The sequence below is a fragment of the Gorilla gorilla genome, chromosome 4, assembly GCF_029281585.2.
Source record: "Gorilla gorilla gorilla isolate KB3781 chromosome 4, NHGRI_mGorGor1-v2.1_pri, whole genome shotgun sequence".
Classification (NCBI taxonomy): Eukaryota; Metazoa; Chordata; class Mammalia; order Primates; family Hominidae; genus Gorilla; species Gorilla gorilla.
The window spans coordinates 112,546,125-112,559,565 of NC_073228.2; the positions used below are offsets into that span (position 1 = coordinate 112,546,125).

The following is a 13,441-nucleotide window of genomic DNA, read 5'->3' on the forward strand; positions in this document are numbered from 1 at the left end:
AAACCTTGTTGTCTCTGGATTGTGGTAGAGTAGTGTTTTAACCTAGCTGCTTGGTGGGGGAAGTGATCTTGGTGGGGGAAGTAGGGTCTCCCTACTCCTTTTACAGACTGTCAAGCAATCCTGTTGTTTACAGCCTCTTTTCTCAACCATGCCCCCTCAGAGATCCCTAGGCCTGGACCTAGGCACTTTGGGAGGCCAAGAGAGGTGGATCACTTGAGGTCAGGAGTTTGAAACTAGCCTGGCCAACTTGGTGAAACCCCGTTTCTAATAAAAATACAAAAATTAGCTGAGTGTGGTGGCACATGCCTGTAATCCCAGCTGTTCAGGAGGCTGAGGCACCTGGGCCTGTGTTTATGTTATATCAAGGATTTTCAGGACAGAGCAGAGATAAATGCCTGAGTTCAACACACCATGTTGAACAATTCACTGGTCTCATGCCAAACATACAGACTTTCCTGAACTTTTTTGCCTTTCCAAGTGAGAATCTTTGGGAGTTAATCTGGGAGTCTATTTTTGAAAAGATCCTCAGGTGATTCTGATAATATCACACATATAAATTCATTATTACAGCACTGTTACACAGGCACACACATTTTTCAGTTAACTCTGAAGCCATAATGAACCAGGGATAAGGGGATGAGGAAAAGGACAGGTCAATTCTGAGAAAAGGCCGGGCACGGTGGCTTATGCCTGTAATCCCAGAACTTTGGGAGGCCGAGAGAGGTGGATCACTTGAAGTCAGGAGTTCGAAACCAGCCTGGCCAACTTGGTGAAACTCTGTCTCTAATAAAAATACAAAAATTAGCTGAGCGTGGTGGCACATGCCTATAATCCTAGCTGCTCAGCTGGAGGCTGAGGCAGGAGAATAGCCTGAACCTGGAAGGCGGAGGTTGCAGTGAGCTGAGATCACACCACTGCACTCCAGCCTGGGTAACAGTGAGACTCTGTTTTAAAAAAGAAATTAAAAAAAAAATCTGAGAAAAGGATGGCTTAAAAAGGGACAGGCCTTTAGTGATCCAGGGGCATTTTGGAGAAGGCATGTCTTGATTACGAATGTTGGTGGATTTCTTAATGGAGAGCAGGTCAGGGAAGCAGGAGAACCAATATTAATTAGAGTACTAGGATGGCCACCCGCTGGCTGGAAAAGATGGTTGGGAGATGGTGTTAATACATTTGACATCTAGTTTGAAGACAGAATAGATGTTTTCTTCCTTCAAGTCTACTTCATTTTCTTTTCTTCCCTCCCCCTCCAACTACTCTGCTATTTTCCTAACACAGATTCAAAAAATAAAGGAAATGATTAAGCCATTTTGAAAATTTGAAATTTGGAAAGCCAAAACAGTCCTAAAGAAAATTTCACACAAATGTGACCTCTAGAACAGTATTCATTCAAGAGAACAATTTTCAAAAAGAAAAAAAAAAAAATATATCCACTGAAAACAAACACTGCAGCATGTATAGAATAAGGATAGACATGGTTTCCATATTGCATACCTCATCATGATCTCTATTTTAGGAGCAGTATGTGTGTATGGTTAGTTATGAATTGTGGATAGGTATGAATTGTGGATTAGAAAGCAGAGAGTCACAAATCAAAGGAGTTGGCAGAAAAGAGACACAGATGAAGAAAAGGAGGGAGGGGTAAGTATGGGAACTACTGAACTAAGATGGCACACAACCAAGATTCCTCTTGCAGTCTATACTTTTAAACAGGAAAAAAGGGAGGTGGAGAGATGGGGTGAGGCATGGATGGTGCTAATCAAAAAAAGTAAAAAACTTTTCAATCATTTTTTATTACCCACTTAGGTTTGATGTCCACATTATTATTTTCATTGTCCAGTAAGTAATGCTATTAGAACAGACAAAGTTTGGTATTTGAGAACATGGAATATATACTAAGGTGACACACAGTGTTTATTAAATGTGTTGCAATGCAATGTGATAATTCCAACAGAGGAAAAAAACGTGAAACTGGATTTGCTATATATTTTTGTATGCTTCAAAAATGCAGCATAGATTTTTGCCACATACATTTACTTCAAGTATATTCTTTCACAGCTGCATTTCCTAGCACAATGACTGGCATATGGTAGACAACTTTTAAGGTTTTGGAATGAATAGGTGAGAACTCAGAGAACAATTGTAGATATGGAAAGATTCTTGCTGATTTTTCTAGATTTGGGTTCCTTAACACAAACACACACGTTGTGTATCAAACAGCTCTATTTCTACCATATCTTTATTGAAAGCTACTTTCTGCAAATATGTAATAATGTATTCACCAACCACATCTTTCTACATTTTGATTCCCTTTGTATAAAGGTGGAGAAATTCTAAGGTTCTTGGGCAAGGTATTCAGTCATGAAGCAGTCTCCAAAGTTGTATTTTGGCCTTACCTAACTAAATTTTCATTCATTTCATTCTTATTGACATTACATATACTATAACATTTGATGTTCACAGAAAATTAACTTCTATTTTAAGAAGTTTACTCACAGAACCACAGTTTGTGCATTTAACAATCACTATGAAATACATATGAAACATTAACCATCATTTTAGAGAACAATTTAAAAACTCCGAAGTAACTACTTTCCTTAACTTTGTCATCCCAACATTCTGGGTATAGGCATTGTTGGAAAAATATAATTAAAAACCAAAATCTCCCAACCCAGAAATCCTCTCCACAAACGTTAGTAGACAAAACACTTTTATTATTGAATAAGCATTAAACGAGACTGTGATACACATCACAGGCAATTTGCTAAGAGATTGCAAAAACAGAAATCTTGCCCTTTTATATAGCCAAGTATATACGACCCATTACATACACGTTTTCAAGTTGAACAATAACTAGTCCTCAAGTAAGAGGACCTGACATTTGTCACATTAACTTTACTTAATAATTGGGGTGACCATCTGTGTTAGTTAATTGGTTTTATCCAGAGGAAAAACAAACTTCTCCTGTCTTTATGACGGAAGGTAGTTTTGCAACACGGAGCAAGTTGCTCACCGAAGTTACGCTCCTACTCTCTCACAGAAACTGGGAGATAGGGAAGGATGCTATTCCGTTGATATGTGCAGCATTTCAAAAAAAAAAAAAAAAAAAAAAAAAGGTCCAGAGACATTCCTGAGCATACAGTTGACAAGACCTATCTAGTCCTCAAGTGGATTTATACACATTTCAAAGAGTTGAGAAAGTACTTAACAATTAAGAAAGTACTTAAGTTTTCTAAGACAAATGCTCGGAGAAAAAGGGACGGGAAAGCTCATCCTCCATTTTCAATAGGGAGAATTAAGCCTCTTATTTAAAATTTTTATGTTGGCTTTTGTTTATTTAGCTTTAAAACAGTAGACTGAAAAAAAAGTCCAACTTAAGATTTATGTTTTTCTATGTGTAGGGCTGTTCTCTATGGTTAAATAAATAACCGTGCTTAGAGAAAATATTCACCACTTTTCTTTGGCTCCTATGTAACTCAGTTTTTGAGAGGGAGGGGAAATACCGGATTGACGCTATGTGGTTCAACCAATGCAAAAGATAACACCGCCTTAAAAAGTCTACTACAGGAACACGGGAGGGTCACACCCTCGAATAATGACGCATACCTATCCTACTGTTACTGATCACCTAGTAATAATCTTGTAGTTCACATTACTCATTTTTCACCAAATTCTTTTGGTGAAGGACGCTTCAGAAACGGCCATCACTGAAGAGCAGACCCGTTTGGGTTCTCCACGCATTCTAGACTCCCGAAGAGGTAAGAATTTATTATAGGGGGCCACTCCCAGGACCTGCTGTATGCTTTTAAACATCCATTACAATTCCAGCATTGAGTTTCTAACATTTTTAGGCAGGCTCAGGCACTGGGAGTACAGGATTGAAAGACAGTTCCTGTCCTTAAGGGACTCAGAGTAAACTGGAGTTGCTGAAAACCATTCGAAAGCAATCCACGTTAATAACAGATGCAAGTAAAACGTGGGAACGTACAGGAAAAAGTGACCAATTCTGAGGCTGAAAAGTGCCTATTTTAGGGGTGGGGGCCTCGCGGCCCTAAAGCGGCTTCCCTTCCAGGAGATTTCAGCTCCGGGGATCGCCCAGCGCCCTCCGGGCACACTTAACATTTTAATCACGCCTCCGCCCCCACTCTCCGAATTCCTTTCCGGCTGCCGACCCGCCGAGTAGTCCCTTCCAGGCGGCCTCAGCTTATCATCGCCGGTCCGGCCACTTCCCGGCCGCGGCCAGGCGAGCCTCCCAAAGTTTCCTGTGACGCCTTCGTCCGTCTCCGGCCCCATCTCACCACGGCAGCCCAGGACACCCGCTAGGGAGGAGCAGGTTACCGAGGCGGGGACAGCGGCACAAACGCGCAGACCTCGGGACTCCACCCGGGCTGGTGAGCGAGCCCAGAAAGCGGCGACCGCAGCTCCGCGCCTCCACTCCCAGGGCCCGCAGCTAGGGCTAAGCGTGCGCCCACCCAGCCTAGGGCCCAAGTCCTGCCCCTTCGGGGACCGGGCCAATCGGCCGCTCCCCGCCTCCTGGGAGGTAGTGGAGGAGGGGGCTGAGGGCCGGGCGGCTGCGCCCGCCTTCCACTCTTGCCCATTGGCTGAGGCCTCGAGGGTGCCCGGAGACCGGAGTGCAGCGGGATTGGTTGCAGAGGTTCGTGACAGTGGCGCCTATTGGCTGTGGCAGCCCCCGTGACGCGGGGTGGTGACTGGCTCCGGAGTCTGAGGGGTTCGGGCTTGTCAGGTTCTAGGTAGGTGCATTTCACGCCGCCAGCGGTAGGCGCTGTTGCCCGGGGCAACGCGGGGGGAGGGGGGAAGAGGAGGGAAGGCAAGCCTAGAGCGGGGGCAACAATGCCTGCCCGCAGAGGGGCGCCCGGGATTCGGCCAGGGCGTTGGGGGCTGTGCCGAGGCTCTTCCTCCGCCCTCAGCCAGCGCCCCCCCCCCCAACCCCCGTCCCTGGCTGCAGGGTCATCCGCCCATCCTCCCGTCCGCATCAGAGCATTCCTGGTTGGGGCTTGGGCCGGGCTACACACCCAGCCCCACGAGGGCCGCCCCTCCCACCATCCCGGGACCCGAAGGCTGAGGGGGCGGGTGCCGGCGCGAAAGGGCTGTGGCGGGCGTAGTGGCTCCGCCCCGTCGCGGGGTCTGGGGGCTGGTGGGCGTGAGGCGGGGTGGGGGGGGACTGTGGGCACCGCCCAATCTTGCCTGTACCCGCACCCCTTTTCTCGGCGGCACTCATCTGGGCGCCGCCGTCCCGCTAGGGGGGCACTCTCAACCCCTGGTGTTCCCCCAATCCCTTCCTGCTTCTGGAGCCCCGCCGTCTCCCTTGACCCGCTCGGTCCTCCCCAGCTCTCCTCCTATCTGTCACCTTCTCCCGCTTTTATCCCCCACCTCATCTTTCTTCTCCGGTCTTGGCCAGAGGTGTCCTCCAAGAGTCTAATCAAGAGATAGATCTTAAGTGTGAAGCTAGTGGTGTCGTCGGTAATTTATGCTCTGTGGTCTCTTTGCCGGTTAGAATTGGGGAGATGTTTGGAGGCACCTTCAGGGGTCATCTTTCTGCCTTACAGTTTCCCCTAGGATCTACTTTCTGAATACGCTCATTGGGTTGTGTTGGTAGGGGCAGGGTACTTCTTAAACAAATTGTGGACTGTACTATGAGGTGGGCACTTTGTACGTTTGCGATTTTGCCATCCACTGTAGTGCAATTCAAAATCTAATAATTTGTTAAGGCTGGTAGCCTTACATTTTTTCCTTCGCCTTATGGTTAAAAAAAGAGCAGCTTTTTAACCTTTTTAATTCAGAAGTTGCGTATATTAATGGTTGTCTCTATCACTTTGACGTAAACTGCTGTAAAGGTGTACTCCGTTTTCCTTTTCTCCAGATATTTTAAGATAATAAATTTCTCAGATGAGGTTACCATATATAAAAGTGTAGTGGAAAATCAATAAGAGAATAGACCAAAACCATTTTAGTGATTAAAGATTAGAAAATACTTTTCAGTTCATATGTGGAATGAGAATAGGATAAAAAAAAAAACTATTGCAAAATCTATAGTGCAGTATTTGTAGTCCTGGTATATATACCTGTGTTGCCCTTAAGAAGACATTTGTGAATAGCTCCAGGTTTGTCAGTCAGGAAAGCGGAGTGTATCTTTTTGTAGTCCAGGAAAGCTTTTCTGCTAGTACTTTTGAGCCAAGAGAATTATGCTTCCAAAGATGCTGGGAATATATTAAGAGAGTACATAGGCATACTTCTGTTTTCATCTTTGAAAGACCTTTAGTGAAGATCTGTTTCTCTTCTGCATTGATTGTTGACAGCATTAAATATACATAATCTAAAACTATGTAGTGTCAAGTTGTTGCAGCTTCTGCACTACTTCAAAGGTTGATGTCTTTAGTTCAGAAGAAATAATTCAAGCTTTGGTAGACAAATCATTTACATTTCATCTTCGATGTAGATGTTACTGTAACTCTGGACCATGAACATTTCAAATTTGCCAGTTTTTTCTCAACTATTTTACTCTGAAAAATTTCAAACAATGCAGAAGAGTAGAGTTGAACCCACCACCTATATATTTAGCAATAACGATTTCAAGACCACTGTTAACACAGTAAACATTAAGGAATAGAGGAACTGAAATGATCAAGCTTAAAAAACCAGCGTATGTGGCCGGGCGCGGTGGCTCATGCCTGTAATCCCAGCACTTTGGGAGGCCGAGGCCAGCGGATAACCTGAGGTCGGGAGTTCGAGACCAGCCTGACCAAAATGGAGAAACATGGTCTCTAATAAAAATACAAAATTAGCCGGGCATGGTGGTGCATGCCTGTAATCCCAGCTACTCGGGAGGCTGAGGCAGGAGAACCGCTTGAACCCGGGAGGCGGAGGTTGTGATGAGTGGAGATCACACCATTGCACTCCAGCCTAGGTAACAAGACCGAAACTCCATCTCAGAAAAACAAAAAACAAACAAACAAAAAAACCACAAAAAGCCCAGCATATGTATATACATGTATATGTAGTATACATGTATATACACACCACCAAATTATAAGGTGCTTATTTTTGTTTGTGAGTGGGAATTGTACTTAATAAAACTATACTAACTTAATTACATGGGACTATTCAAAGCAATCTTGTGAGTGAGGTAGGAAGTCATCATCTTTGTAATCAAGGCCCAAATAAGTAAACTGCATTTTGGTAATCAGACAAAAGGAAATCTGATGAACTTGTTATACAAAAACAAGTTTTGCTTCAAAATTGGACTCCTGTGTAAATAGATTATAGTTTTGTACTTGATTTATAAATAAACATCTTTTGGAGGGAAGTCCAAGGGACTATCAATTATGTAAAATTTTGGTAACTTGATAAATTGGGTCAATCTTATGTCTGTTCATTTGGAATAAGAATGTATTTTTGTAATGGAGAAAGCTTACAAAGGTGAACTTTTTTTAGTAGAACTGCTTCATGGAGACTGAAGTAATTAGAGAAATTTAAGTCAGTATTTTGATAGGACTCAGTGATCTTGGGTGTTGTCTCGTGGTTCTGAGGAATATTTTGATATAAAACTTCAATTTATAGTAAAGGAATAAGTGGAAATGGATATAAATTCACACATTTGTATATTTGTAGTTTTTCTATACCCGAGAAATTCCTGCACACCTCTTTAAGTATTTGAATCTTGCTTTTTAGTTTTTGCATACCCTAAATCTGTTTTTCATACTTACCTCATTCATATAGTAATTTCTTAAATATTAAGGGCTATGTCTCAGAATTTATAGATCTCTGGATTGCTTTATTACTATTTTTCCAAATTTCATTTGTCTTTGGTGTGCTTATGTATGGTTAACCTATCATGCTATTGAGAGACTAAAGGAAACAATTAGGTCACAGTTTTAGAACTTTAGTTGTAGATTCAGTGAACTCAGAAACAATTGGATTTTTTAAAATCAAGACTCCAATTTTCCCTTCCCTCCCTTCCTCCTTCCCTTTTTTACTCCTTTTCTTTCTTATTTTTGTTTGATTATAAATGTTAAATGCCTTACAATCAATTCAGAAAACTATAGAGAAGAAAATGAAGTCACTCATCATTCTACCATAATGATTTGAAAACTAACAGAAACTTTGATTTCTTCTGTAACACTCTACCAGTTATTGAGATTTTATGGTTTTCATTTCAGTGTATCTGCATTCACATCAAAATTTGTAAACAGAGTTCCTGAACTTGAGGCTGTTACCTTAAATTAGAAGAGGGCTCCTAGATCTGGGGGAAAAATGGAAAAGAGTAAATAGAGGACAGAATAGAGTCAGAACAGAGGAATTAGACCCAAGCAGTTACTGTTTCTTATTCTGTAAGTATAAATATTTTAGTTTACCATATAAAACTGCTGTATGGCTGACAAAATATGAGGCCATATTTTTTCTTTGGAATTCAAAGTATCTAGGTAAAACAAAGTTTTCTTGGTTCTTTTCAAGAAATAGTTCAGATTTCTTCATTTTTGGAGGATATTACATAATTCAGCTTTAAAAATTTAATGTCATGCATGTTTGGAATTATTTTTAAAATATTCATATCAGACAATTACTAATTTTTATTCATCATCACCATTCATTATAAACTTGATATTGTTACTTTTTTTAGTAGGTATTAAAAGACTGGACATTTTATGTAGGTTTTCCTTGCTAGGTTTCAAAGTGTAGTGAAAAGAAGAGCCATTTATTTTAGAGTCAGATAATCTGGGTTTTAGTTCCAGTTTCTGTTCTGTGGGATCTTGGACAAGTTATTTTATCTCGTTAAGTCATAATTTTCTCATCTATTCAATAGGGATAGTAAAATTGCTGCACTAGCTTGTTACATAGAAGAAATGAGACAATGTAGGTAAGATTTAGGAAGTATTAAACTGACTTTAGGAAGTAATCAACTTCTGTATTCAGTTCTTTACGTGATAACATTGATTTTATCTCTCCTTGTATTAATGTGTTTATTATACCATCCACAAAGTCCTTGTTTCAGACATAAGAAATTAAAATATAATTAAATTTACTTAAATTTAAATTTACAATAAATTTACTTAAGTTGAATGACATTTGCATTTATACAAATAAATAATTAGAAATATCTCAGATTAGCTGTTCTTTTTATAAATCTTAGATTATTGTATCTCAGTAGGGATAATTATAAATTTACTTTAAATGACTTTTAACTCCAAAATATCTCCAGTTTGTCTGGATTCCTGATTTATTTTTCTTTTTCCCTAGATGATCATGTGTTTTTGGATGGTTGCCCTAAATTCCTTTCATTTAAACCACAGGTATTAGCTACACGTTACTGTCTTAAATCTCTAACTAGTGCCCCCGCAAACACATTTTCTCAATCTGTTTAAAATTTAAACTTCATTTTTAAATTTAATAATACCCTTATTTGTATATTAGTTGTGTCTTTTCCACCTCCTACTGAAACATATGATTATTTTTTAAGGAGCAGTATTTTACAGATATCCCTCTTTCAGATTGTGTGTTCTGTAAATACAGGGTTCCAATTCTTAAAGAACATACAGTTTAAATGGGCAGACCAGCCTATAGTTATTCTGTGTAGAGAAGCAAGCACTGAACTGAGTTAGCAGTTGAACTGGAGTCCATATGGTCTCATCCAGCAGTAAAACAGATTTTTGTGACCCAAGTCCGTTTTCTTATATTTTTTCCCGTCCAGGTACAAGATATTTACATGTGTGACATATTCCACTGTGCAGTTTTCTAGCATGCGAGCTCTAATTCAGTCTCTCTCCTATTCAAGAAAGCATATTAGAATGCAGATGATTGAGAGTGACATCATTATGGGTATAAACTTGAATCTACTCTGATGTATTGGAGAAAGTGAGTCATTAAAAAATGTGGGCTGGGTGCAGTGGCTCATGCCTGTAATCACAGTACTTTGGGAGGCTGAAGCGAGAGGATCACTTGAGCCTAGAAGTTTGAGAGCAGCTTGGGTAACATAATGAGACGGCACTCTACAAAAAAGTTAAAAAATTAGCCAGATATGATGGCATGTGCTTGTACTACTACTAAGGTGGCTAAGGCAGGAGGATTCCTTGAGCCCAGGAGTTCAATACTGCATTGAGCTATGATTGCAGCACTGTGCTTCGGCCTGGGCAACAGAGTGATTCCCTGTCTCAAAAAAAAAAAAAAAAAAAAAAAAAAAAAAATAGTGTGTAAGTATTGTTAGTAACAAATACTGAAGACATACCTTACAATTCTGTAAGGGACCCAAGTTATTTCCACATTTTCCTGAAGTGAATGCCCCTTTAGTTTTTCTTATCATTCTTATAATGCTACATAAGAAAATATTATTACACTAATTTTATGTCATTAATAGAGTCCTATATTTAAAAGTTAGAATAACTTAATGAACATGTAAAAATATTTAGGTAACAGTACCTCAGTCTGTATTATGACTGGAATAACACTAATTGTTGTACAAAAATTGAAATTAGTTTTCTAGTATAAATCATTTTACTTGCAAAAAGGCTATTTCTATATTGGGACTCATGGTTTTAAGAGAAGTGGAAACAGTACTAGAATTTTTATTTTCTAGGCACTTAGAATGTAAAAATGCTCTTTACGTTGGCTCAGTCAGAAAAGTATCTTTGCATTACTCTGAATAGAGCTTAATTTTAAATCACTCATCCTATGTGGAAGTACCACGTATAATATACAGTTCTAAGTGAAGACTTAGTAGACCTTTGATATTTGCAAGTGGTATTTCCTAAAACCTTTGTGAATCTAGGATATAACCACCTCCGTAAAATGCAGTCAAATTTAGTGGAAAAGTTTAAGTGATCCCTTCAGACCCGTACAATCCGGTAAGGAGGACTCGAGTCATTAAAGCTATTAATTTTTTTGCTTCTGAAATGAAGACTAGACAACTTTGCATTACATTATTTGTATACAGGCAAGGTTCTTATTCTTGCCCCTTGTATCCTATAGTTTGTGGAATAAAAGAGCATTTCTGGCTTAATCACAAAGCTTCCTGCGTTGTCACAAGGTTTAGTCCTTGGTCGCTGTAATGCTTTTCTGTATGCTTCTGTTTCTTGGATGCTTTCTCCTTGGAGTTGAACACTTCTGTAGTATGTGTCCTTTCTCTGGATGTCTTCAGCTTGGGAGACTTTCCCAAGCTTCTGTGGATTGATGGGGCTCTCTTGCTAATTTCACATTCTACAAAGAAAAGTGCATTTGACTCTTCTAGCAGTGTTCAGGGTTTTTTTGTTGTTGTTTTTTGAGACAGAATTCCACTCTTGTTGCCCAGGCTGAAGTGCAATGGCACAATCTCGGCTCACCGCAACCTCCACCTCCCGGGTTCAAGCAATTCTCCTGCCTCAGCCTCCTGAGTAGCTGGGATTACAGGCATGCACCACCACGCCCGGCTAATTTTTTTGTATTTAGTCGAGATGGGGTTTCACCCTGTTAGTCAGGCTTGTCACAAACTCCTGACCTCAGGTGATCCACCCGCCTTGGCCTCCCAAAGTGCTGGGATTACAGGCATGAGCCGCAGTGGCTGGCTGCAGTGTTCAGTTTTGATAACAAATGGGTCAGTAGCCACCCTAGCAGCTATACCACATCTTGTTTTATGAAAATATACGGTATCAGCCGGGCACTGTGGCTCACACCTGTAATCCCAGCACTTTGGGAGGCCGAGGTGGGTGGATCACCTGAGGTCAGGAGTTTGAGACCAGCCTGGCCAACATGGTGAAACCCTGTCTTTACTAAAAAAATACAAAAATTAGCTGGGTGTGATGGCACGCACGTGTAATCCCAGCTACTTGGGAGACTGAGGCAGGGGAATTGCTTGAACCCGGGAGGTGGAGGTTGCGGTGAGCCAAGACTGTGCCATTGCACTCCAGCCTGGGTGACAAGAGCGAGAAACTCCATCTCAAAAAAAAAAAAAAAAAAAAAAATAATAAATACAATAAAAAGAAAATATACAGTGTCTTGACTTTCTCTTGAATTATATTTCTTTTAGAATTACATGCTTTCTATGTACGTTCTTATATAGGTTAACCATTATTTAAATTTTCACTAAGGTTTTAGAAACTTTGCTTTACTAGGAGCAAAGGAAACATTTTCAGGTATCACCTTTTTTCTTTGTTTCAGTTTAGAAGTGTGTGATGGACTTTGTAATATGGAAAATCCAGTCACTATCGCATTTCCTGTCCATTCTGAATCTACTCCAAATTTATGTATTTGGCTAAGTACCATTGCTTTGTGATGCCTGTTTACTTTTAATATATTTAATAAATTTGCTATAGTAGAGTAATTAAGGGGAACTAAACAATGTAGTTGTTTCAGATAATTATTAATGATAACATATAATGGTAATATGTAATTAATTATAGGTCAATATAACTTATTAATATACTGTATAATTAATGATAGATCAGTATTTCAATTATTTACAAGCATTTATGTTGGGGATGATGTATAAGAATCTTTATGTAGATTTATATACAATAGAAAATTTTACAAAGGAAGAAGCCAATTTCTTTCTCCTACACACACACACATTTTTTGTTTTGTTTTTGTATAGTTCTTTTTTCTCTCCTCCTCAACATTTTAACCTCCCAGGTAGAAACAGTTTCTGTCAATATAAGTCTTAAGTCTTTTGGTAAATTACATGGCTTCAGATATAATGGTGGGGGCACTAACATTTCTTTAGTGCCTGCTAAAAGTGTGATGCACTTTTGTACATTTCTTTTGAATTTATGAATTTGATGGCTTGCATGTTCTTTTTGTGATCTGGAACCAATTTTAGGTCGTATCATTTATCCAAGGAGACCCAGTTATAAAATGATACTGGGATTTGAACTTGGGTGTTTCATACTCTAAACCTGAAAGAAATGTAAATGGTAAAAGTCTATAGTAAACTATTAATGGTCCTGGATTTAATAGAAGTTTCAGCTATTTGGGAGCAACTCTAAAGGTCTATGTTGAAATATTTGCAGTTTTGCTGAGATTACTTCCTCTCATTAGAAGCAAGACCCTAAGATATTCATGCTCCTGGCTAACAGTCTTGTGTCTATATCTTGCTTTGGCTTTGTTCTGTTTGAGATTGTCCTATACTATAACTTCTGTGAAGTTATAAAATGTTTCTTTGTAAAAAAATTTCCTGAAAAAGAGAGCCAGCTGCTAGAAGTGGAGAGAGAATAAAGAGGCCTGAGAAGGTGGTGGATCTTAGCTAGAGAACAGACATTTTTGAATAAATTTAACAATGGAATGTTGAATTCAGTGAGTCTTTGATCTTGACGCACATCAATCCTCCATGCCTTAGAGGTAAAAAAAAGTTAATTTGTGAAACATTTTCATTGAGTGTTCCAGCTCTGTCAAAAATTCTCATGGTCTTTAGACAGACTTCTCGAAAATGTCAGGAATCTTACGTTCATAAATCCTGTCC

General features: G+C 39.8%; 1 protein-coding gene across 8 annotated transcripts in view; it reads left to right on the forward strand.

Moving 5' to 3' along the window:
- The first annotated feature begins 3,566 nt into the window (after positions 1–3,566).
- Positions 3,567–13,441, forward strand: part of FER (FER tyrosine kinase) — a 448,497-nt gene continuing 438,622 nt past the window's right edge. For 3 of the 8 annotated variants that reach the window (XR_008679968.2, XM_055387412.2, XM_055387419.2), the window contains exon 1: positions 4,523–4,751. The gene's annotated coding sequence lies outside the window, so the exon portion shown is untranslated. Of the gene's footprint in view, positions 3,759–4,169; positions 4,752–13,441 lie in introns of those variants that run through there. The other 5 variants (XM_055387411.2, XM_055387413.2, XM_055387409.2 and 2 more) reach the window with 5 other exon arrangements.